The 27194-nt window shown below is 39.8% G+C and overlaps 1 protein-coding gene across 4 annotated transcripts in view; it reads right to left on the bottom strand.

Moving 5' to 3' along the window:
- Positions 1 to 27194, bottom strand: part of zbtb20 (zinc finger and BTB domain containing 20) — a 199381-nt gene that overhangs the window by 79118 nt on the left and 93069 nt on the right. For 2 of the 4 annotated variants that reach the window (XM_036523949.1, XM_036523947.1), the window contains exon 4: positions 16502 to 16582. The exons of 1 other annotated variant lie outside the window; for it this stretch is intronic. The gene's annotated coding sequence lies outside the window, so the exon portion shown is untranslated. Of the gene's footprint in view, positions 1 to 16501; positions 16583 to 27194 lie in introns of those variants that run through there. One more of the 4 variants, XM_036523950.1, reaches the window with a different exon arrangement.

Genomic DNA, 27194 nt, shown 5'->3' on the forward strand with positions numbered 1-27194 from the left:
TGTATTCCATTTCCCAATGGAGTAGGGCAATAAAATTGTCATCATCATTAATGTGCCATATCCAATTAACAGTTTTCGTCAGGTCATGGTATCAGCATCAAGAGAAAGATCAAATTGGTTTGAAAATGTGTTTGCATCTGTAGGTTCACAAAAGTAATGGGGATTTAATCAATCTCGTTTAAAAATTAATTTCGTGGTTACACTGAATTCAGTTAGATGTAGTAACTCAACGATGGTTCCACATCTGAACGTATGTTCTGAATCACTAATGTCGTAACTTAATTCACTGTAGCAATACCTTGGAGTTCTTTTGTAGTGAGTTGGCTCAAGAAACAACATTAAGACAAAAACACCGGCTTAAACAAAAGGTAGTTTATTAGATACAAATATATTTCGTATATATCTGTTTAAAAACTTCGTTATGGATGGGAGGTAGATACGGTTCGAGTATACCGAGAGGAAAGGAGTGGCAGAAAGGAATCTCAGGGATGCATGTCTCAAGGGAGAAGTGGAGCAACGTGCAGATCAATCCAATTCGAATCAATCCTATCCCAGCATGCGGGCGCCTAGGTTTCAGGAAGCGCGTCCACATCCCTCCTAGGATCAACTAATTTAAAAAGAATTTCGCTACAGCTAAATGGTGATAACCAAAATAGCCAGGAAACCGTATCCCCACACAGTTAACAAAATGAGCATTCATTCACGTTCATTTCTAGTGTGTTTCATGCCCTATGACCATATTGTGCAAAGTAACAGAGCATAAATGGTATCTCAGAAGTTACAAAGTTTCAGTTAAAATAATGCCCAGATACACAGCCTTACTTGGTTTATTAACAGTGGATTTGTGACCAATGATGGTGCATTGTCTGACCATTTTCAAGAGGCGAGTCTCTGGTGGCACTTTGCGTGCAGCCTCCGATGCAATATCGAGTCCTTGCAGGTATATTATATCTTAATTTAGAGCTTGAGAGTCCAATGATTGAAACCTTGATCAGGGGTTCCGACACAAAGGGATTACTCTAACCTTAACTGCTACTGTAGCTACAGCCTCCCCTTACTGCTAACAGCGTGGTGCCATCAGCAAGAGAGAAAGAAGTACAGTTTGTCTGTGGTTTTTCTATAGCAGCCAGATGTTGCGTGTTTTCAGCGCATATAGTATTGGTTGACTGTCCATAAAATTTACAGTGAGGGGTGGCACTGCCTACGTCATCAGTGACATAGGCGGGGAGTTCCCTGTCAATATCTGTAGTTTGCGACTATGGTCCCAACACATCCTTATACTTATTAAGGATCAATGTGGAAAGCATATTGATGAACCATCATGATCAAACTGAAGCTGAAATCGTACGTGACCAATTTCCCCTTTCCTCAAACTGTCCCCTTAAATTATACCTTGTGCCTGACATTTGTTGCCTGGATAAGGTAGATTTGGAGGCTGGTGAACAAGGTCCCTACACTCTCCCTGTCACTGTAAAAAAAACTGCCATTCTCCATGGTTCTGTCTCTATCACCACCTACCCAGCAAACTTTCAATCATGTGCGAGTCCTGTGAACATAATTGTAGTTGTCATTGGTGCTCAATCACTTAATTAAAACTTGAACAATGTTGTAGTCCAATGCATGACCCAGTGGTTGAGAAACTGCAGAGCATTTACTTGCAAGGAGAGACCAGAAGGGCAACCCATAAACATCTGTGAAAAGTGTGCAAGGTAGTGCCTAGCAGCACTCAGACACAACGTGGTCAATGTAGTCATCTTCCACTCTCACAGGTAGCTAGTTATTGGTCAAAATGCTATAGCACTCTGGCACACAAGATGCTATGGCACATAGGTGTCTTCACAAATATCCCCTAAACTCAACTTTAAATTGTTTTCAACTAAAGAATTCAACAATGCTTTTAGTTATTGTAATTCATATGGCTGATATGTATTTACAAACTTCCTTTCTGTGGATTTTGTTACATTATCTTCTAACTTCAAATTAGGCACACAATGACATATTTCCTTTTTTTAAAAAAATATTTTATAACTGACATTATTTTATATACTGACATTTTTAATGAGTATGACCATTTTATGCAGAAGTATGGAAAAGGCTTACCAGAACTGAATTATCTGCTTGGCTCTCTAAAATGAGTGTCTACCCACCAGGTTCCAGGTAAGGAGACTTGCTTTTTCAGGGCAATTTACATTTATTCTTTGTGGGAAGTAGTAAGTACACACACACACACACACACACATACAATGATAACTGCAATGAACAAGCTTACAATGAAATTGCTAGATTAAATATAAAATATTTGGAAAGCAAGACAGGGGAACCTCTATTCATACACAATTATGCACGAATGGACATTTCCTTCCCCAGTTTGTGAGATTGCTAAAGCTATGGCTTCAGGTTCCCCATATGCCTCTGGTTTTTTTTTTTTTTTTTTTTTTTTTTTTTTTGTATGTTTGTACCATGTTTTGTGAGAAGTGGTGGCCAGCTTCTCCACATGTGATGTCAGAGGGGGGCTCATACTCCCTCCTGCAAAAGAGTGACCCACTATTTTTGACAAGCATAATGAGAAGCAGAACAATTCAGCCAAGGAAACCAGAGGCAGGGGCGTCAACCAAATTTGTGGGTGGGCACCATTTTCAGACATGTTCAAAACCACACACAAGACATAAAAAATACATATACGCATATATTAATGTTCTTGACAGTTTACATAACTATTGTACATTCATACATGTCCGGCAAATGACAACCACTGCTACTCATCTTTTATCAGCTGATGCCCAAAAAGCGTCTCTAACCCTTTCGAGATTTAATGCATGGGATCTTTCTGCTTCCATGGCAATGACCATGAGGTCACTCAAGCGGTCTTGTCTCTGAAGACTGTTCTTCATGAATTTGAGCACGGAAAAGCTTCACTCATTACTGCAGGGGGGAGACAGGTAGTGTAAGTACAAGCTGGTAAATCTTGATATTTGTGGATAAACCTCCAGCAGTGAGTTACTGCAAACGAATCTGTTGATGCCTGATACTGTGCTTGGCTGCTCAGACTCTCTTTCCAATCTCTGAACAGAAGTTTGTACTCTAGAACAACCTGTTCCTCGTTCACATCTCCTTTGTAGAAAGGCAAGAGAGACTGCAAATTTTGAAGTTTTGCTCCTCCAGGTTTGCTCAGGCAATGTGTATGCAGTAATAAAGGTAAGGTTTCTTTGCTAAAGCAGTCATTTATGCTCTGCAGGCAAAGATCCAGGGCAGCATAGTAGAAATTGACCTTTAATGAATCTTTTGGGCATAGCTGACTTTCTGTTTGCCATCTCTCATCCAGCCTCCTGGATATCTTCCGTGATCGTCTTGTGTCAACTGCAATATGCTTGATGTCTCTTTGCCAAAAGACCCATCCTCTTGCATCCTAGAAAGTGTTTCCACAACAGATTCTATGGTTCTCACCAAGGCTTTGCAATTGTCAATACAAGCTGACCATCTTGTAGTGCTAAGAGACTTCAGGGAGGTAGTGTGAGAGCCGTCTTTATTTAGTTCGTCCTGGACAGACAGAAAGAACCCACTTCTCTTTGCAGAGGCTTCCATAAAGGTACACAGCTGCTCTACAACACCAAAAAAGTTTCAAAAAAAGTTTCACCACCACCAGGTTTAATCTGTGAGCATAGCATTGAACAAAGTAGGCTTTGTCGCATCTTTCTTTGATGACAGCCTGGACACCACTGTATGCACCAGCCATTGTGGCACAGCCATCATAGCCTTGCCCTCGAATGTTTGTTACACTGAATTGAATGTTGTTTCTTTAAAGTGTCACACAAGTAGTTTGCCAATTGTAATCCAATTGTCTGAGTGGACATAACTACATCAATCAGACATTCCTGGATTCGACTCAATGGATTCCTGCTTGTTGATGTAGCGGAGAACACCTGACAGTTGGTCTTGGCTAGACGAGTCAGGTGTTGTGTCTAAACACACAGAGAAGAATTCTGCCTGTTTTACTTCTTCAATGATTTGAGCACTAACGTCCTTTGCTACACATTCAATGAAGTCATTTTGGCTCTGAGTTGAGAGATAGCTTGGATAGCCTTTGGGGTTCTTACTTGCTTGCTGCAGGTGTTCTTTAAGGACTGGATCATAGCGCCCTACCAAGGAGACTATCTCTCTAAATATTCCTCTGTTTTCTGACTCTTCTGATTCATCGTGTCCACAAAATTGGAAAACGTAGCCGAGCAAGGGTTTCTGTAATGTCAGTCAGTCTGAGAGTGGCTTCATATCTGTTTTCTCTTTCTTTTGTCCAGTGCTTTATTTGTTTAGCCCTCTGTGCTGATAGCCACCACACCAGTTGACCAACTGCTAAGTGCATGTGCCATTTTTGCATATTTTCTTCATGCCTCTGGCTGGAACTATGTTTTTGAAAGCCATGATTTTTATCCAGTGCCTGTTTCCAATTCCTGAAGCCTTCTGCAGCAAATGGCATTTGGCTTTTTGTGCTGGCTTCAAAAACTGACAACAAAAGCAAAATACTGCATCAGCTAACTTGCTATATTCCAGCCATGGGTAGCTCTTGAACCAGCTGCTTTTAAAACTCCTCTGTATCTTGCCACATGCAACAAATGGGTACTCTTCTAGATGTGACTGTATAGGACTCTTTCTTATATTGATCTCTTGCAAGCCTGTCTGTGGGAATTATGAAATCTGGATCCTTATCTAATGGGGAAAAAAAACAAAAAAAATTTTTAGACTTAATCGTACTAACACAAAGATTTAATTTAGTTTTTTTTTTTTTTTTTTAAATCTCATAACCTCAATAGCCTACCACATACAGTAGCTGTCACTTGCTGGAGCATGAAGCTTCAGGAACATCTTCTGTTTGGTCCAAATCTGCCTTGTCCTGTCCTGTCCTGTCATTTTAATCCATATAATGCCTCTAACTTTGTCTGCTTCATTCTACCAATGGAAATAACACAATAATATAAAATAGTCACTGACAGGATGATGGTCATACACTATATGGCCAAAAGTATGTGGATACCCCTCCTAATTATTGAGTTCAGGTGTTTTAGCCACACCGATTGTTAACAGGTGCATAAAATCAAGCACATAGCCATGCAATCTCCATAGACAAACCTTGGAAGTAGAATGGATCATACTGGAGAGCTCAGTGACTTTAAACGTGGCACTGTCATAGGATGCCATCTTTGCCACAAGTCAGTTTGCGAAATTTCTGTCCTGCTAGATCTGCCTCGGTCAACTGTAAGTGCTACTATTGTCAAGTGGAAGCATCTAGGAGCAACAACAGCTCAGCCGCAAAACAGTAGACCACTTGGGGCCACCAAGTGCTGAAGCGCGTAGCATGTAAAAACCGCCTATCCTCTGTTGAATCACTCACTACAGAGTTCCAAACTGTCTCTGGCTGCAACATCAGCACAAGAACTGTGCGTCGGGAGCTTCATGAAATGGGTTTCCATGGCCCAGCAGCTGCACACAAGCCCAACATCACCATGCACAATACCAAGCGACAGCTGGAGTGGTGCAAAACATGCCGCCACTGGACTCTGGAGCAGTGGAAACGCATTCTCTGGAGTGATGAATCACGCTTCACTATCTGGCAGTCTGATGGACAAATCTGGGTTTGGTGGATGCCAGAAAAGCGCTACCGACCGGAATGCACAGTGCCTACTGTAAAGTTTGGTGGAGGAGGGATAATGGCCTGGGGCTGTTTTTCAGGGTTTGGGCTAGGCCCCTTAGTTCCAGTAAAGGGTAACATTAATGCTACAGCATACAAAGACATTTTAGACAATTGTATGCTTCCAACTTTGTGGCAACAGTTTGGGGAAGACCCTTTCCTGTTCCAGCATGACTGTGCCCCTGTGCACAAAGTAACGTCCATAAAGACATGGTTTGACGAGTTTGGTGTGGAGGAACTCCAGTGTCCTGCACAGAGCCCTGACCTCAACCCCACTGAACACCTTTGGGTGAATTAGAACGCCGATTACGAGCCAGGCCTTCTCATCCAACATCAGTCCCTGACCTCACAAATGCTCTTTTGGCTGAATGGGCACAAATTCCCAGAGACACAGACAAAATCTTGTGGAAAGCCTTCCCAGAAGAGTGGAGGCTGTTATAGCTGCAAAGGGGGCGAAGAGCAACTCCATATTAATGCCCATGGCTTTGGAATGGGATGTCCAATAAACTCATATAGGAGTGATGGTCAGGTGTCCACATACTTCTGGCCATGTAGTGTATGTTTTTTGTTTGTACTTTCTCAGTTTTATGTTTTTGTCTGTATTGGGGTACAAGGAGAACAACATTGTGGTCAGTTCGACCAAGGGGTGGGCGTATGTTGGAGATGTAGGCACTTGCTATGTTTCCATAACATAAGTCCAATGTTCTATCCAGCCTGATGGCATATGTAACATATTGCTCCAGGTTTAGCAGAAGTGCAGTGATGTCACACTGATTAAAATCGTCGAGCAGGAACACCGGCTGGTCTCCAACTCTGTTGACAGTATTGCTGGAGCTGTCAGCTATGCGTTCTGCAGCAAACGTGAAACCTGGTCCCAGAACATACACCAAAATCTGGGCAAATTCACGAGGGATATAATGTGGTCAGAAGGAAGCAACCATTATTTCGTGATTTGAACAGTCCATTTCCTTCACTGTGAAGTTTGTTGCTCATTTATTGTTGACTGCCATGCAAAGCCTGCCGCCGATTGTTCTCTGAGTTTTAAAAGTGTCCCGATCATAACTAATGAGGGTAAATCCATCAAGATCTAGGTCCATTGTCCCATCAGAAAGCCATGTCTCAGTGAAGCAAAAGAGGCTTGTGCGATAATCTGCATCATATCTGATCACCGCAGACAGTTCATTGGTTTTATTCCACAGGGATCAAACATTTGACAAGGTGATGGCAGGTAAGGGCAGTCTACTACCTCGTCTTCATAGTCTTTTGTAGATTCCTCCTCTTGAGCCCCTTTTCCTCCTTATTCGTATGATATGTTTGTGGAGTACGCCCACTAGAAGGCAGTTTGTGACACCTTGTAGAAGTGCTGGGGGCACTGTTGGTGATGAAGCAAACAGCCGCAAGTCCAGCAGGAATCTTTGCGAGTACAACAGCTTTTCCGCGGTTAGCGTGCATGTTTCAGCCGGTGTTTCCCAGAGGACCAAAACTGGTTGCAGAGTAAATGTTAGAAGCCCCAGAGTTGCAAGAAAGTTCGCTGTGCACATTATGGACCTGGTGCTGATGTTCTTCCTTGGTAGTGTCACATACAATAAACTTAAAACAAACAGAACATGTACAATCAAAAGAGCCTGCATCACGAGTCATACAAACAGCGTTGTGCCCCGTCAATCTATGCGCCCCAACAATCGGAGCTAACCATTATCAGCACAGAGGAGGGGCAGGGGTGTGAGGACACTCGATATTGTAGGCCATGCATGCGGTTTGTTTTGTTGTTTTTTTTGCTGGATTTTTTTCCATTACTGAAAATGAAGAAATAACTACTTTTTTTAAAGCTATTGCTTGTACCTTTGCTTGGAGAGTATTACATTTCTATTTAGCTATCAATAAATTAAATTTTATTTCTTATAGCACATTTTTATAATCAAGATTGTCAAAAGTTCTGTACATACACTAGCACAGTGTATTTTTCAGAGGGAATAAAAAAAAAAACATAAAACCAAGGCCAATTGGGGAGAAACTGGAAGAGTATTCCCTGAGCCCAGGAGAAGGCAGTTGAGAAACTCCTGGGAAATAATAATAGAAAAGGTAACACTGGCACAACACATAAGAAGGCATCAGTTATCTCAACAGTTCATCAGCACAGTTCCACTCTACAGCCAGTGAGGTGGACAGGGAATAAAAATGTTAGCCTAAGGTAGGTTATGAGTGGGGACCCTCCTTCTGAGACTGGATGCTGCAGCAATGGTCCAGGCATCACATTTGTTGTGATATGCTAAAATGCATTTCACGCGTTTCTGCTGTAATACATACTACACTGTGAGATATGTACAGAACAATGTACCCTTGAGCTGCAGCACACTTGCCAGTGCAGGGGCACACTGTCTTTCTGTGTACTTATGCCTTTGACAGATCAGATTACAATGATACTATTACAAAATAAAACCAATCCCGGGCAGCAGTGGCCAGCCAGCAATGACAAGTAGTGGCTAGCTAGGCAAGCTAACTGGTATGCTATAAGGTGGCCCAAATGATCCACCCAAGTGAACTAGGTATATTTCAGGTCAGCATAAATACATTAATAAATCGGATATTTACCCATCCAACGACCACAGATAATGATTTTCCATCCATCAGTCAACATCTTTAATTAACCACATTAGCTAGCTAGCAAGTTAGCTACATGATCTTAATTGAACTTCTGTAACATTACCTTGATACATCCATATAGTAATAATATAGTATTATGTGAGTTAGCACCCAAGTTTTGGTGCATTATTCAGCAAGCAAACCTCTATGCTGACAACAGGACATGGGAGGAACCTTCAGTGGAAGCTGTTTCTCAAACTGCATAACTTACTGTGCCTGCATTATACTAAGGGTGTTTCTCAAATGCATCGTCACATTTCCATTGTTGCTCAAAAAGAGTTTCTTCTTTTTTTCAAGTGTCCTAATTCCAAGTCAAGCAATAACGGAATGCTGGTGATAAGCCAACAATTTAACTCGAAAGACCAGCAATCACAGGACTCATCATACAGCCCATTTTGTTTGACTGTAGCATTTGCAGTCCACATGGACAGGTAACGCTCCTATTACAGGGTCTTGCAATAGGGCTATTGCACATGTCACAATGGCAACTTTTGATGCTTTTTCAATACATTGTGCATCCCTACAAAAATGTAGGTGTATTCCAAGAAATTGTTGTAGAGGCAGTGGCAGAAAATACCATAACTGCAGAGCTTTGTAATTAAAAGTGTAATTAATGATGTCTTAAAATGAGAACCTCATCCTTTTTGATTCTTCTGTCTGTTTACAGTGATTAAGGTAAAATAATGCAGAACGAATAATTATTATAATAATAAATTATAAAATAAATAAATAAATAATGCATTCCCTGTGCTCCCCTATTCCAACTTACGTGATATGAGGATCCAAAGAGTCTCTTTTTAAAGAGGGAGCTTGGTAAATGAGATCACCTGACACAATCAATTAATATGGCATTTTGGGCAATTGCCACAATGCACCATATGTAAGTTTGATTTCAAAATTTAAAAACCCCACTATGTGACATCCTCCAACTCAGCTGACTCAAAACTTACTAAACAGCTCCCCAAGGACCTTCAGCTTTTCAATGACTTGAAAAACAGCAGTGAAATACATTAATCTGACAAATCATTATCTAAAAAGTGTGACTTCAGTATGAAAAATAAATTTTCTTAATCTGAGCATTTTAAAAGGAGCAACTGGCAATCTGGACAGCATAAACACAGAACTCACCGATGTAACTGCAACCAACAAACACCCTCACCACACAATTAAAACTATATCCAAATTGTAATTGTTGGACAATGTATCCTAATCCTATTGTAGCTCAGATAATTGCTGCCAAGTTAGCAAAAGTACTAGACAGTAGTATTACATATTAGATACTGATCACTGACAGGTAAACATGGATTTAAAGGAATGTAGTCAGGATAAGAGAGCTGCTTATAATCTTGCACACTCATACATTTTAACAGGGATATAGACAATAGAAGCACTCTATTTTAACATGTGAAAAATCATAGTGGTGGCTGCTGAGTAAAATGAAGGAGATTGTCAAAATGTAAAAAAATGCAGGATAATGAAGAAGTATTTCATGACAATGTAGTGCGTTACACAACTGCAAGAATTTTAACTTGCTAAATCATGTTTACTCAATCAAAATGTAATTTGTGCTTGCTACATAAATCTAGCAACCTCATTCCTCATTTCAAACATATCCGTTGAATGAGTGAATAAGTAATACTGTATGTAATAATGTAACACTGCGTATCAACTGTGCACAGTAAACAGTCATTTCAAAGGTGACTAGCAAATGGAACTACCCTGCTGTTATGTATTTGTTCAAAAATGATCTTATTTTTGGATAATAGGAGTAATATTTGTGTTGACAAAGTCAAAGTGTAAATGACGTCATGCTGTCAAGGCCTTTAGTTTTTTGACAAAGGACACCTCTCACCCATATTGGACACAAGCTTTCACTTTTGGTGTTTCTGTGATTTTAATTAGTGTGGTTGCCTGAAGGTCTAGCACTCTACTGTTCTTGTGTACCTTATTATTATTAGTATGGTTGACGGTTATCTTTTATTATTATTATTATTATTATTTATTCTTCTTCTAGCTCTAATTGTGCCTAAATTTAATTGCGCTCAACAGACACCAAACCAACACCAGTTGACTGGTTCGTTCACCATTGGTGTGCTTCTATTTTTATAAATTCATAGTTTTATGAAAATAAGGCCCGCACTCTTTGACATATCTCTGTGAATACTGGCTCTACACATGTAAAAACACATCAAAAGCTACAGCTATGCAGATTCTAATAATGTCTTTGGTTTAATGCGATGATGAATAGTTTTTGAATTATGAGCCTTTGTTCCGTGTTTGGTATCCCCTCGCTCTAACCAGATTAACATTTGATATTTAAATTGTTGTAACGGAGCCAATCAGAGGGATGTGCTGCAGGGTTGGAAATTAACTTTTTTTGTCCACCTGCCTCTGTGGCTGGTGGATTCCAAAATCTACCAGCCACTCAATTTTTTTACCAGCCACTTTCTTGTTTTAACCAGCAGTGTGTAATTGCATGTGAAATATAATACAAGAGCTACAATATTCAAGCATGATTATTTAGGTAAATAGGCTATTTTATTTCTTAAGGTAAATATTTAAACTCTTAAGGAAAATACTGACATTCTCTCTCTCTCATGCACACACATAGTACACATACACACACACTCGAACCATGAACTGATGGAAGTTACATTTGATGAGTTGGGCATATTAAACAAAAAACAAAAACATTCCTCCCCCCATCCTCATCCCCAATGTAGCAAGAAGCGGCCCTCCTCCAGTTTTCACTATCTCTGCTTTTTTTGTTTGCTGTGAACACATGAATAGGCTATAGGCTACACCACATCTGTGCTCAGTATTAATGATGAGAACTATTAATGTACACCACTTGATAGAATATTTTTATATTTCATCCTGACTTCTCAGGTGCGCTCTCCACTGGGGTTGCAGCTGAAATGACTGTTAGAATGAAGTTATTCTTAACACAATAGCATTACATTCATACAGGTCGCCCTACAGCCTAGGTGCTTTAGGTAGTAGATCTTAATTCATTAACGGCAACTACCGGGTCAATTTCAGGAATGTAGCCCATGTGTATGTAACGGGTGTGGGTCAGCGGGCAAGCGAGTTTCGACCCGAGGTTCTCACTGCTCGCTGCCAACCCCTTACAGCCAGCGTTGTTGCCAGTTGAGCTAAAGGCAAATTGCACAGGTCTCGGGAGTGACGTAGCCGCTGAAACCGCTCGGCTACCTGCTACCCGCTACCTAAGGCTTTTTACGCAGGACTCACACAAGCTAATCACTTCAGCTCTGCTACATGTAGGCTATAATTAAATTATCCTAATTGTTTTCACATATTTAGATAGACTGTTTTACGTGTCCTTACATACAGGGGAAAATATGGAGTACGAGCCATTATGCAAAAACTCTTGCAGTCAGGTTCACACTACATGACTTTCAAAGTCGTCAGATCGCTGTAATGTTCACACTACACAACTTCCTGTCTTGTAATCGGGAAATCTTGAAGTCATTGCGGTTTGCACACTGCATGACTAATCAGCGACAGGAATCTCAGACGAGTCTGTCTGGTCTCCAAACAACGTTTTGTCACAAGAACACACGCGAGAAGTGACACGGGGAATGACACGACACCATGCGCGAGACAGGGATTTTTTTTCTTCCGAAAATGGCTACTGTAGACAAAGATATTATGCTCTGTAAGCAATATGGCCAAAATCTCATCTCACAATATTTGTATTTTGACGGGGTACTGCTATTATTGATATTGTTTATGTAATTAAATTGTAATGTAAGTACAATTGTAACCAATTGTAATTGCTCCTGTCAAAGTTCAATCAAATTTTCCTCCATTTCTTGGGTCCAAGCAGATCGCGGAACTTCTGTTGTAGCCATGCTTGTTGATGTTGTACAACTCCTCCCCCGGGTTTCCCCTCACCCCGTGTCTTGCGCTCTCATTGGCTGTAGCTCGTCGTCGCATTCACTGCCAGTCACAGCACTTTTCACACTACAGGATTCGGACTCCCCAACAGGTCCAGATGTTTAGCCTGTTAGATATCTGTCGGGCTTCTGCGAGACATCGACGAGTCTCTCAGATGGCGTATTTGAACAATTCACACATAGCGATCGAGAGCCGATTTGCCTCTGATCTGAGGCTTTTCTTGGCGATCTCCAAAAACTGTCGGCAAGTGGAAAATCAGGGCTAAAATCGTGTATCGTGAACGTGGCCTAACCGACATCTTAATCACCATCGTAGTATTGTTTAACACCAATTTAGGCAATCAGAGTTTGTCAACCCTGACTTTGCTTGATAACCTCCAGTTAAGTCTGAGTAGGCTGAACTCCCTTCATAGTACAGCCCTCAGGTGATTCTTTTTAACCGTTGGTCGCTAGTTAGCGTTCTATGCTCAAGTTTCTAGCGTTCTAACCCTGTCTCCTCGTTAAAGTGTCCGAGTGAAACAAGCATACTCGCGATTCAATCTGCGTTGTGGAATGTCACAAATCGCTCCGTTGCAATTGTATTATTTATTTGTATATACTGCTTTCATTTACCCGCCACCATGGCTGCTAGGTTGAGCAAATTCGCCCGCCACTACACGGAATCACCCGCCACCCACCAAATGCGGGTTGTGCACATTCTAACCATGTCTTCGGTTTAGTGCTGTCATGAACGGTTTGTAAATTATGAGCTGAAATAGTCACCAACATCACTCTCCGCTCTATAAGTGAGGTGTTGACATTCCTGCTTGCATTCAGACACTTACATATCTTGAACAAAGCCAATCAGACACAGTGAGTGTCAAGCTACTTCTGTTGCAACAAATCCAATGAGAGACAGCTCCTGTGAGGTCACTTCTCTGAGAGGGAGGGGACAATGGAGACGGCAACCCCAATGCACTGACATTCAGGACTTCACTTCTGCGTTTAATAAATACGTTTCTTAAACAGCCATATTGCCATGAATTCTGGCTCTACATGCATAAAATCATACATCAAAACAGAGGGTAAGTTTCTAACCATGTCAGTTCAGTGATGACAGCTTTAAAAACATTGCTAATTTTACCCCCATTCAAAACTATAGGTGAGAACAGCAGGAGTATTATACTACCACGTTTGAAAAATATGTTTCTTAAACAGCCGTATCTCCACTAATTCTCCACATAAATTACACATCAAAATGTAGGCACGCTTATGCAGATAAGTGTGCCTACATTTTGATGTGTAATCAATGCCTTCAGTTCAGTGCTGTGATGAACAGTTTTTGAAGTATGAGCCGAAATAGGCACCCAGTTCAATCTTCGCTCTAAGTCATGTAAACACATTCCTTTGTCAAAGGGAGCTCACAGTGTCAGACACAGAGAGGGAAGGGAGACGGCACACAGCAACTTGAATAGCGTGTATGCTCAATAATGAACACAAACCTAGTTATTATTTGTGTGGTTGCCGGTAGGGCAAGCACACTACTGTTATCGTATGGCTTATTATTATTTATTCTTCTTCTAGCTCTAACTGTGCCTAAACCGTTCATGCTACAGACACCAAACCAAGACCAAATCAACCGGCTTGTTCACCATTGTTGTGCTTGTGCATTTATAATTTTATACTTTTATATTTTTAACAATATTTTTAAAAATCTCTAATTTTACCCCCATTCAAAAGCATGGGCAAGAACAGAGGGAGGATTTCACTTCCACGTTTGAAAATATGTTTTTTTAAACTGCTCTATCGTGAATAAATTATACATCAAAATGGAGGAAAACAACACAATCTCTCAATGTCTTTGGGTCAGTGCTGTGATGAACGGTTTTTTAACTATGAGCCAAAATATTTGCTTAGTTCAGCCACCGCTCTAAGTCACATGTACACATTCCTTAATCTCAGGGGACTCACAGCACCAGACACAGAGGGAGGGAGGGAGACGGCAACTCCAATAGTTCACATGTACAGTCAATAATGCAAACAGGCAATGACACATCACATTTTCTTCTGGAAATGCACACAAATCTAGTTGCCAGTAAACTTTTGTCTCCTGTATGTGGTCTACTGATACAGGTATGACACATCATATCTTTTACACTGTATCTTTTACACTGTGGACACTGTATCAGGTGTGTATTGTTGCACTCTTTCAGTTAAAGTAATTCTTCTTGATGTAGTTGTGTATCCATGTGTCATTTTGGTAACACTTCCCCTAAAGTGCATAATATTATTACTTGTACTGACAAGTTCTCTCTAGTATCTTTTTCTCTTCTAGTATTTTTTGTATAATTGGTCATGTTTCTGTGTTGATTACTTGTTAGGTAGTTAACATGATTGCTGCAATCAGAATGCCTCCAGTGATGACCTGAGAATAACAATTGAAATACGATGCCTCACAGGTCATGTGGTCAGGAAAATCTCTAGGGCCAAAGACGGTGGTAACAAATTAAATTTAGGCGCTAGCAAGACACATAAAACCACTACAAATCTGCCATACTAACATAAGTGAATATAAAGACATATGAGAAGTTTATCTACCATTAAACTCTCATCATTTTTATTTATTCATTCATTTATTTGACAGGGATATTGTACAACTTTACCTTGTTGCGTGAGGTAAAAAAAAGAGATAATTCTGTGGCCAGGAAACAGAACACAAAATTATACTGCACAAAATACTGTACAAGTGCATTGCTAAGATGCTTATACATTACACACACTACAATATCTTTTCTATAAAAATCACATAAGATGACAAATCATTACAAAAGATTTTGGTAATGAATTCATTGTAAAAAAAAAAAAATATATATATATATATATATATATATATATAGTTAAAACCACAATGAAGTTTACTGGTCACAGAGTTGATTTGCCCTTGCTTTTGATAAATTGTTATAGAATACTTCCTCATTAGAAGTACAGTATATTTAAATGTTTGGCATATATATTTTGGCCTGGTGTACTTGCAGCCACCAGTCTCACCAGTAACAGCCTATCTGGATGTACATTTTACAATAGCACTCACTTAGGCTAGCATAAAAGTATGGTCTAGATATGAAATATCATAGTGGGATTTTTCTCAGATTGCCAATTGTACATAATCTCAGAGTGATGCAGGAGCACTGAAAGGAGATGACTGCAATCCTCCAATATGCTTGCATACATGTAAGCAAGCTACAGTTTTTTGTACCACAGTGAAGTGGGTACCAATTAGAGGATAGGCACTATTCCACTGACATCATCAAAGCAACTCAGAGACCATGAGGACTCATATGATGTATGGGAGCAGTGCCAGGAATTTACCCAAGCCTCTTCCTAGTGAAACAAAGCCAATTTGTTCCACCAATGTGTGCACATTTTCACTGTCAGAAAATGCCATGGCCAGTTTCAATCCCAGGCTATTGGGCTCAGCCTGCACTTAAGACAAGCACCTTGCCATCTGAGCCACATGGGAACCTTTTGTGCATGCAGTTTTGTTTACATTTACAGTGAACCAAGCACGTGTGAGCCAGTGTCATATTTTTTCACTGCTGCTGATTGTTATTAACCAGTTTGTTGTCTACTTTTGGCTTATATCTATGTAATTGTGTTACCATACATCAAAATTTCAACTTCTGAACAGATAAGAGGAACACATTTAGATGGAAAAAACTGGCTCCATTCCTGTGGAATTTTGATTGTACAGTCAGCACATGACGACATGTTATTGACTATTGACCGCCCTCTACTGTTAGTAAACAAAAATTAAGGCTGGACAGTTTGGAAAGGAGAACTTCGTGATTAGCAGTGTCGATTGGCTTTCTTAAACCTATAATTTAGCCACAGCAGCATAATTACATTGCCTCCATCAAATGGTAGAATGTAGCTCAAATACAGTTCTGGCTTCAGCTTTGCTATACTTACTTAAAATAGTGCACACTTTCTCTTCTGTGCAAAGAACAGCAGAGAAATTTCCAAGTGATAGTTATTGTATTTGGTCTTTTTTTAGAGATGACAGTTCTTATATTCAAGTCCCCTCCTTTAGGCTTTGCCCATGGATCCCATAGAACATTTGTGCGGTTCATTGTTTATAAGAAATTAACTAAAAAGTTATTTTGTTGTCACCAGGATTCAATAGCTGCTGTTCATGTAAGTATTTCAATATAAGCTTTTCATCTCCATCTTCTCTGGTGTGACTTGGGTGGATTTGAAATCCTCTCCAAATTGAGGTTACCTTGTTTCTTGTGTCCAGCGTCAGATGAAGACTGTAGACCACAGTGAATGAGGCCAGGTCCAGGATTCAGCTGAACATCTCCTGCAAGTAGGAGGGTAGCCATTAGGCAGCCAGGTAGCTCCTCACATGACTTAACTGGTTAAGTCGGTACCATGGCCCAGCCAACACTACACATAATACTGTAGGAGGAAAACTGACCATCTGTTGAAATTAATGTACTCATGACTAAACAGATTTTCTTGTAAATGTTTATAATGACTCCTTTTGGCCCACATTAAAAGAATAGGGAAACTCGTTAGCCTAAAAACAAAGCTCTATGAATGAGCTCTACAAACGGCCACTTTTATAAAGCCGTTTTGCGGATTTTTTTATACGAATGAAGCCATGGTCACAGTTCAAAGATTTTAGCTTGACAGAAGTTGAGATTTTGGCATAGAGCAATGTAGCAGCACCTGCGTTGCTGCAAGTCCATGCTGCTATAACACATTTAGCTGCTGTAGCGCAATTCATATCAAAATAATTTAAAATGATGTTCAATAGGATTAAGTAAATGCAACCAATGTATTTTAAACATATATTGTAAACCTGCTCCTCTGCAAAAAACTCGGAGTTAGCCTATTTTGTGTTTTCTCTACTCTGAAAAGATAGTCATCTAGACACAGATACCAGTGACACTGAGGCTAAAAGATAGTGAAAACCACATCTCCACATCAAAACCACATAAATTTTTCCACAGCCTCATTACTCTTCATCTGCACGCCCTTTTCAAACATGACAGTGTTAAAATTTAATGTATTATAATAAAATGAATATTATTTGTATTTACTTGCTAGCTAGCTAGTTACTGAATTTCAAGATAAAATGTGGCCTAGTAGCCAGAGAGTGCAATTTCACATAGCTATTGCCACTAAAGTTGCCATCTTCTCACAGGCGCATTAAGTGGTCTCTGTTTTAGTATTACATTTAGCTGATGACTATGACCAAAATGGCTAAAACACTGTATGAAACATTAAGTAAGATAGTAACGTCAAATAAATCGCATTATATGCATGCTTTGATTAAGTGAATAGCTTGGCTATTACAGCTTGCTAATGTGGTTAGTTAGCTAATGTGATTAGCCACTGTTGTGCACATTAGATTACATTAATTTAGCAGACGCTCTTATCCATAGTGACTTTCAGCACAAAAGAAGAGAAGTTTATCCACCCATGTCAGATGAGCAATAGTGTCACCCCAGGCTAACAACACTCCCAGACCAGTGGATGTACGCACACCATCATTCAAGCATCACCTCGGATTAATTTGTGCTAATCTTTAAAAAAAAAAAAAAACTACAAACTATAGCAACAAACTAAATATTTACTTCAAATAATGTTGCAAACACTGACTGGCTGCCAGCGATGAAACTAACCTGATCTACCAGAACTCCAGAAGCTCCTTCCACACCCAATGAAACACTCTTCTGGCATGCTAGACATTTCAGGTGAGTCGTTTTGTAATTTTCTTATGTAGCAGAGCTGAAGATGCTGTATAAATTGACCAATGGTGTATTGTTTGTATATTACCCAGGTATGCGTATTTATTTTAAGACTTTTTATCTTAATTATTTGTGGGTTGAGTCTGGAATATGGAACACTCACCTGGAGGGATATCTGGGAGATGGAAGGGAACAGACTTTCATCATTAGAGCCACCTATGATGTTTCCCCAATCCCAAGAATCTCAAACAGTGGATGGGAGAAGATCCATCATGCCCCCTTTGCAAAACTCCAGCAACACTGAAACACATCCTGAATGCATGCCCAACCAGACCCACGCAAGGACGCTTGACTTGGAGACACAACCAAGTCCTTCGGCAGCTAGGCTCCATTTTGGAAGAAAAGCGGACCACCACCAATGCCTTACTCCCCTGTCAGCCATCCCAAACACACATTGTGGCATTCATATCAGCTGGGCAATGTACCAGCAGCCCACCAACAACAAGGGAGCCAAGCCTGCTGCACCCAGCCTGAGACTGGAAACTGAAAGTAGATCTGGACCGGAAACTCATTTTCCCACCAGAGATCCTATCCACCAAGCTCAGACCAGACTTGATCCTGTGGGCCAGCTCTTGCAGGCTCCTATATATTGCCGAGCTGACTGTGTCATGGGAGGATGCGGTTGAGGAAGCGTATGAACGCAAGAATGCAAGTATGCAGACCTTGCAGAGGAGGCAAGACAGAAGGGCTGAAAAATGCACATGTTCCCAGTTGAAGTGGGCTGCAGGGGGTTTGTAGCTATTTCCACCACCAGGCTAATGAAAAAAATGGGAGCCTAAGGATGCACCCAACAGCAGGCTATCAGATGCCTTTCTGAAGCTGCAGATACAAGCAGCAACTGGCTATGCCTAAAAAGAGAGGATAACATCTGGGCTGCACACTGACTGACGGAAAAAGGGGAAAAATAGAGGGGGGTGACCTGTGGCTGCAAGGTTCACCGTTGAGCCCTCTGGAGATGTTGTGGGCCCATCAACGAAACATCAAGGAAAGAGGGTGCCCACCTGATGACCCTGATGACCCCGATGACGTTTTTATCCCTGATCCCCGACTCAACACCTGAAGACTGCCGATTACTCAGGGATTTTAACATCTAGTCCTATCTGCTTGACTTATACACACTCTTGTTCATGTAGTGGAATTGGAATATGGACTTTGTGATCAGTATCTGAAGAAAACGCAGAGCTGGTGAAGCTATATAAAATAGCCGAAGGTGTATTGTATATTGTTATTATATAACCCAGTAAACGCATTTAGCTCGACTGACTGTATGTTTGATTTGATGGACTCTGATAAGCTTCTTGAATCCCTCATTTTCAACAGTGCTAATGGGAAACATGTCTTTTGAAATGCAATATGCAATTGCATTTGTAATGTCTTTGTGTGTTTTCATTTTTTTTTTTTTTGTCTTAAGGCATGGTGCTGGAAAATGCTGATACGATCGTTTGCTGCTGGGTAGTCGCACTGGATACTTTCCTGGTGCTTGTCGAGGGTCCACTAACAACACTTATTTGGCTGTCTTTGATGGAACATGTCTTCGGGACAGTTTGCAGGGCAAACTGTTCTGTTTTGTGTCTGACTGTAAATAGTCAAAGTATCTCCAAACTAGTGAAGTTGAGTGGCCGTGATGAGCAGCATCTCAGTCATGCAACTAAGCATTCTAGATTCTGAGAAAAGGGGGCGACAACTGAGCATTCTGAATGTAGTTAAAATGTTTCAAAGTAGTTAGATTCATTAAACCATACTATATCAGCACAATTGTAAACAACACAAAATTCTCTCTTCTTCCTCCCCCTTCCTCTTGTCCTTTCACTATCTCTTTCCCATACACTTTACAGAGGGGTGACTTGGGTAACAACACCATCAAGCTGAATAAATAGGCTTAATTGCACACTCAGGTGTCCAGCTTAGTCTGGGTGGCACTCTTACATTTCCTAGTATAGATTTACAAGATTTACATTCTAAACTGCTTGAGTCACTACACACAAAAACAATAGGCCAGCTTTCCAGACCCAGATGAAGCCTAGTAGGTTTCATATAGTTCTGGTAAACTTACCCACTGAATCATTATTAAACTTTTACGAGCATGGTCAGTTTACAACTTTTGTTTCTAAGTCATCCTTGATAGGCCCTATTTACTCTTTTGTGCCTTGTTCATCATCCCAGGAACAGTTTACTTATGCATGACTATTCCTATTTTATGATCAGCTTGAAAATACTGGTGGCAAGTTTACCATGATAATAACCCCTGACTTTTTGTATGCGTCAGAACTGGAAGGTCCTTTCTCATGTAATTCTGTCTTAAGTCAGAAAACATATCCATGCACATAAGCCTCAGTAAATTACAGAAAAGGGAATGAATTAGCTCTTCTAACACAAGTGTGATTGTGCTGCATGATGGTCACTTTGAACATTTTCTTCTTGAAATAGACACCCAAACCATTATTTTAGACAACTGTCTATCCCCCCCCCCAAAATGAGGGTCTATTTAATGGAATAATGTTTAGTAATGTGACTGTACTAGTTTAGTAGAAAACACGATCAGTTTCTCTATTATAGTCAATGAGAAATACACAAGTTCCAGTGTATTTATCTCCAAATTAGCTGCTTCAACTTGTGAAGCTTCCTTTCCATATCAGTTCAGTTTTGTTTTTTTTTTGTTTGCTACATTTAATTGATACTGAGGGGCTATAAAATGTTTAGCATGTTGCAGTGCAAAAGGCATTAAATCCAGGGGTGAGTAAAGTCAAAATTTCATTAATTTTAATACAATCTACAGCTCCTTTCATTATTCAAGGAGACAAGGATTCTGACTAAAAGGCACTTGAAGGCATTCCTTTGAAATTCTACTAGTAAACTTTTCAGTGAATTGTTCGGTGGTTGAGAGCAAAGTTTGCACCGATGAAATGCTAATGTACTTGTGTTGTCTTATTTACCATGGTTGCAATTTGTTTCTAGTTATGGTTAGGGTTGGTGTGTAAAATCTTGATGTTTGAATTTAAAGCTGCTATAATGCAGTTAAAATATAAACAAATAATAAAATACAGCAGTAAAATAAAAAAAAAAATAGTTAAACAACGAGTAGCATAACAGCCTGCACAATAGAGATACAGATAAAATAATGAATATGTCTAAACATGCATTTTTGATAAAACAATATTCAATGATACCAAGTACGGATGCACCGATTGTGAAGTTCTGGGCCTATACAGATACCGATGTTTAAAATAACAATTTGGCCGATAGCCGATGCCAATTTTTTTTTTTTGTTTGTTTGATTGCTTTGTTTTTGTTGTTATTCTTCCCCCTTTTGTGCCAGGAAAACAAAGAAATCTTCATTATAAAAAATAACTGAACTATTTTAGTCTTTCAGCCCTTCATCACACTAATGTGAATGAGCACAAATTCAATCATACAAATTTATGAAACAACCTTTAATATATGAGGCTTTATTAGTTTGATAGCTAGCTAGCTCTTAGTAATATGACAGCTGAGCAAAGTGTGTGAAAGCCAAATTAGCTAGCAAGCTATCTAGCTTTCTACATTGTTTTTATTGTAGCTAGCTAGCTATGTGTTTGTTTGCAAGGTAATATTTGTCCTAATATTTGTCCTACCTGACTGGTAGATCCTCCCAGATCTACAGGAAAGGCTCCACCTCTGCACCCACCCCCCTCACTACAGGAGTTCCACAGGGTTCAGTACTGGAACCCCTACTCTTCTCAATTTATATCAACTCTCTTGGCTCAGTTATCAAATCACATGGCTTCTCCTATCACTGTTACACTGACAACATCCAACTCTTTTTCTCTTTCCCTCACTCTACCTCCCAGGTCAACGAAAGAATCTCTGCATGCCTGGCTGACATCTCCAAATGGATGTCATCCCACCATCTAAAGCTGAACCTCAGAAAAACAGAACTGCTCTTCATCCCAGCCAGCCCTTCCCCCCTGCATGACCTCTCCATCACCGTCGTTGGCATTACAATACCATCCTCTCAGTCTGCAAAGAGCTTGGGCGTCATCCTCAACAGCAACCTGGACTTCAAGGAGTACATTGCTCGCACGTCACGGGCCTGCCAATTCCTCCTCCACAACATCAGGAGGATTTGTCCGTTCCTGACAACATACGCGATGCAGCTCCTTATCCAGGCCACAGTTCTCCCTCGACTGGACTACTGCAACGCTCTCCTCACAGGCCTCCCAGCCTGTACCACCCAGCCTCTCCAGCTCATCCAGAATGCAGCTGCCCGACTAATCTTCAACTTCCCCAAATTCTCCCATGTTACTCCCCTGCTTAAATCCCTCCACTGGCTTCCTGTCGCTGCCAGGATCAGATTCAAGACCCTGACCCTCGCCTCCTCTGCAATCAACAGGACAGCCCCTGCCTACCTCCAAGAACTCATCCAGCCCTACACACCAGCCCCACCCCTGCGCTCAGCAGAAACTGGACGCCTCGCTCCTTGCATGGTCAAGGCAGGAGGTGCTCGTTCTGCCAGACATCGGTGTTTCACCTACATCGCTCCCCAGTGGTGGAACGAACTCCCTGTCCTGCTACGCACCTCTTCAGACTCAAACAGACCTTGCTCTCAGCTGAGAACTGTCTCATTGTGGAACTATACACATCCTGTCCCCGTACTGTCACTATGCTTACTGTATGCACTTTTGTAAGTCGCTTTGGATAAAAGCGTCTGCTAAATAAATAAATGTAAATGTATTTGTCAGCAGAATGTGATAGTGACTAGCTATTTACGTGTATTGTTTTGTTTGTATTGTAGCTAGCTAGCTAGATTTGTAGATCTTTGTAAGGTAGTATTTGTACTTTTCAGCTGAATGTGCAAGTAGATAGCTAGCTAATTTGGCTTTCACGCACTTTGCTAGCTATCAAACAATACAGCTTCATCATGTCTCTTATGAACAAATAATTGTTTAATGTTAATTTTAACATTCGCATTGCAAGCCAAGGTATTGACTTCTGATCTTAAGTATCGTTTGCTAGCTAGCTAGCAACTTAGCGTTAGTTAGCTAACTAGGTAGCGTTAAGTGCGCCAGGTCATTCATTCATTAGTGGAATTCATCCCTAATACCAACATTTCTTAGAATTTTAGTTTGCCTGGTATTTCACCTGGGATTGGTGCAAGACTGAGTTTCCTATCAGACACTGGATCTCGACCAGTGAAGACCATGAATTTGCTATTAAACACGACCTTACAGATTAATGCAATAAGGTGCTGAAATTGGCTTTTACACTTTTACCACATGCTGTAATACTACATAGGACTGTGTAGCTGATTCTTTATCATTTTCACAAGACCTAGGTCTTACATCATCTTGCTTGGCCCAAACAACAACAAGCACAAAAAAATATCCAAAAAAAAATATTACACTAATTATTCAATCGGCAGCATTATAGCTTACTAAATGGTACCTTTGTTTACAATTCAGATCTCTGTGAGTGTGAGCCACTGCTCTACTGTCTTTCAAGGCACAAGCCTCAACTCATCCTACAAATGATAAGACCATGTTTCTATTTGCACTTTGCATGCAAAATCTATTTCAATTAGTTGTACATAATTAGCTAGCCATGCATTGCATCAAAAAGCTAGGCACCTAAGAACCTTGTGTTATCATGCGCAAGCCTTTTCCTTATCTTGGTGCCATACAGATCCTGACACTCTAGGAGTTTGTTAGCTCTTGTTGTCAACTTTTGCAAGGCTTACAATGCTCACTGAGCAGATACATGGATTAAATGGCAAACCTTAGGTATGAATTTATCTGTTCTGATGCCTTAATTATGACACAACATTTTTATGTGCACCCATCATCATGGCAGCATTATCTGTTGTTTTTTCATGGTGTGCCAAATGTCTGTAATATAGAGTTTATAATACAGAGTCCTGAAAATGTTTTTGCTTGTTGCTGAAATTTCTTCACACCGGTAAGATCAAACCAAATTAATTTTATTTGTATAGCACTTTTAATTTGTATAGCACTTTTAACAACAGAAGAGGTATTACAAAGAACATAAAGGAAAACAGGAAAGGAAATAAAATAAAAGGCATAAAAGGCAATAAAGTCAAATAAAATGCAGTGGATGAAATACAATGCAATATTAAAAGTAGGACTTACTAAAATGGTACGTTTGTAACGTAACCCAGACTTTTGCAGGGACGCTACTCCACAACAGAGTTCTGTGCATGAACTCTCTTTCTCTCATGGCTGTTTTTTATTCTCTGAATTTCAAGACAACCATCTGGTGAACATAGTAATTGTGGTGAAGTGTAGGAGATTAGTAGCTCACTGAGATAATTTGGAGATAGACTAATTGAAACCTTTCAAGTTAAAAGAAGGGCTTTATAGTCAGTTCTGAATTATAAACTTGGCAACCAAACCAAATGAAACTTGACAGGTAAAGAAACTAGCACAGGGCTTATATGATCATATTTCTTAGTTCTTTTAAGAATTCTAGTGGCAGCATTCTGGACTAGCTGAAGACCTTTCAATGCTGAGTTGGGGCAGCCAGAGAGGAAAGCATTTGCAGTAATAAACCTTGACAAAATACAAATACTTCTGTTTTGAAATTTTTCTTTGGTGGAGAAAAGCTACCTGTGTGATATGATTAACATTTGGATGAAATGAGATTTCAATGAACTAAACTGTCAAACATTTTAAAGTACTTCATTGGCAGTAACTAAGAAGTTATCTGAATTTAGGAAAAATGTGCAAATGTATTTCCTAGAGACTTTGGACTAACAACTAAAAACAGTCTTCAGCTCAGAATTCAATAAAAGAAATGATTAGGCCATCCAGAAATTTGTATCTTTAAGAAAGGCAAGGATAGTACCTTGGACCCATAACTGATATATACAGTTGCTTGTCACGTGCATAGCAGCGGTAGCTAACATCATGTCTGCCTTTAACAACTCCCAGTGCTCACAAGGGAGTAGAGCAAAGCTGCACATAATTGTTTGTAGCACACCATAACTGACAACTTAGCATTCCAATGACTCATCGTTTACCCTCACAAAGTGATGCCGGTCAGAAAAGTATTTTTACAACCAAGAAACAGCTTTATCAGAAATACCAGCTAATTTTTCTAATCAATCCAGGAGAACATGGTAGTCTATGCTATCAAAAGCAACCCTCAAGTCTAGGACTACAAGTATGGAAATACAGTCACAAACAGAGAATTATGGTTGTGATATGGTGCTTTTCAAATCATGTTTCAAAAATCTTATGAACATTATTGGCTTACAAGATGGAAGAACGCTATTGAGTAAAACATTTCTCTAAAAGTTTTGATAAAATTTTAAGTTTCAGATAAGCTTGTAGTTTGACAGGGTAGTTGGGACAAGATTGGACTTCTTAAACCGTGGCTTGATTACAGCCAACTTAAAGGATGTAAGACCAGTACCTCATAAGAATGATAAATTTAAGATATCCAAGTTATCCATGTCTTAGTTAGTCTAAGTAAGTAACTATAGTGTAGTATCTTGAATATTTCCTCCAATTCCAGTTTTTTCATCATTGAAGAATTTTAAGATGAACTAGCTATGGAAAGAGCCTTGTTATACACCAGTAGAAGCAGATTTCAAGTAGGATTCTTCAAATTTAACTGAGCACCATTTACATTCTAATTGCCAAGATGTAACTTCAGGACAGATGAATCATGGCCTGCTGTGAACACACAAGGAGACAAGGATTCTGACTAAAACAGCAACCATGAGGAGATGACTCATTAATACTAGTAGCTGTGTTACAATACTTCTGAGGTATGCTTCAAATAGGCGTATAACAACAGGCTAGAGTTGTTTGTATAATTGCTTGTTGTTGCAGGAGAGAATGAAATAGTTTCTAGTTTGCTTGCCAGAGAGGCAAAAAATGTTCATTCCAACATTTCTGTGATCATCTTTGTTCTTGCAAAAGCATATTTCTCAGCAGTTTCACTATGGGAGAGGGCAGCGTTAATGGGCAGACCAATATGATCCAACACAAAGATCAGCAAATTGCATTCTATTAAAATATATATCTATATATATTCAAAAGTACATCAGTGGTGATCCCTAACCAGGGTGAGGATGATCTCTTGCTTGCTCGGATGTGGCTTCTTTGTCGCTGTTGCTGACGTACTACTTTCTACCCAGCTAGTTACCAAAGCTAGTTAGTGGTTTACGGTAAACAATCCCATCCAACACTATCACACTAACACTGTCATATCTATCCTTAACTGTCTATAGCTCTGAGCTAGCATAATGTTAGGCTTCTTAATTTATGGATCATGAGCCGACTAAAAATTCACATTGGCTAAGAATGCTCACTCTCCTCAAGAGACTGGCTAGAATCCCACCTTGGACTTTTTGTATTGCAAAAACTCTCAACTGGCCCAACTTGAAGAATACATTAATTTATGTCAAACAACCAATGACAAACTTTTCAGTGCAAAAAATATGAGAGAAACAGGAAAAAAGAGCGAGGAGCTGGAGGAGTTGGAGAAAAAAAAAACAAACAGTTTTATGACCTTTGGCCATAGTACCTTAGCAGAGCCTCATTATCAAAGCTTCAATGGCCAAGCCATAGCAGTTGGCACCCCTGTCTATTACATTTATGGTTATGCCAGCCTAGGACTATTTCCCTTGTCTTTCTTGCTTTCCCTTTAAATCCCATTTCACTAATCAGTATGCATCATGATTTCAGTTTTGACATGCATGAATCAATAAATCGGAAACATAGTGTTGTGAAACAGACTCATTAATTGAAAACTTACCATAGTTTAATATAAGAATTTGTAAAACCTATATCTGTTGTAGATTGCAAATAGTTTTAAACAATCTTAAGTTTATTCTCCTTTTATATTGATTGTCAATATGACATGTGTAGGGAAAAACTGGCATCAGCAACATATAAATCTGTATCACATAAACATTATTGACCATTAAAAATGTGTTAATTAAATGAATTGATAACATTAGCACCAGTAAAAGCAACTACCCATGTTTTAATGATAATAATAACACTAATACATGTGAAAACAAAAGGTCACAGAGTTCTGACATGACACCACGGTGTGCCAGTTATACTGACATATTTGCTAAAACTGCATCAGGATGTGAAATTAAATGGGCACATATGCATTAATGCAAGACAAGTTGGTTGTGGGCCATAT

This window comes from Megalops cyprinoides, chromosome 3, assembly GCF_013368585.1.
Source record: "Megalops cyprinoides isolate fMegCyp1 chromosome 3, fMegCyp1.pri, whole genome shotgun sequence".
Taxonomy (NCBI): Eukaryota; Metazoa; Chordata; class Actinopteri; order Elopiformes; family Megalopidae; genus Megalops; species Megalops cyprinoides.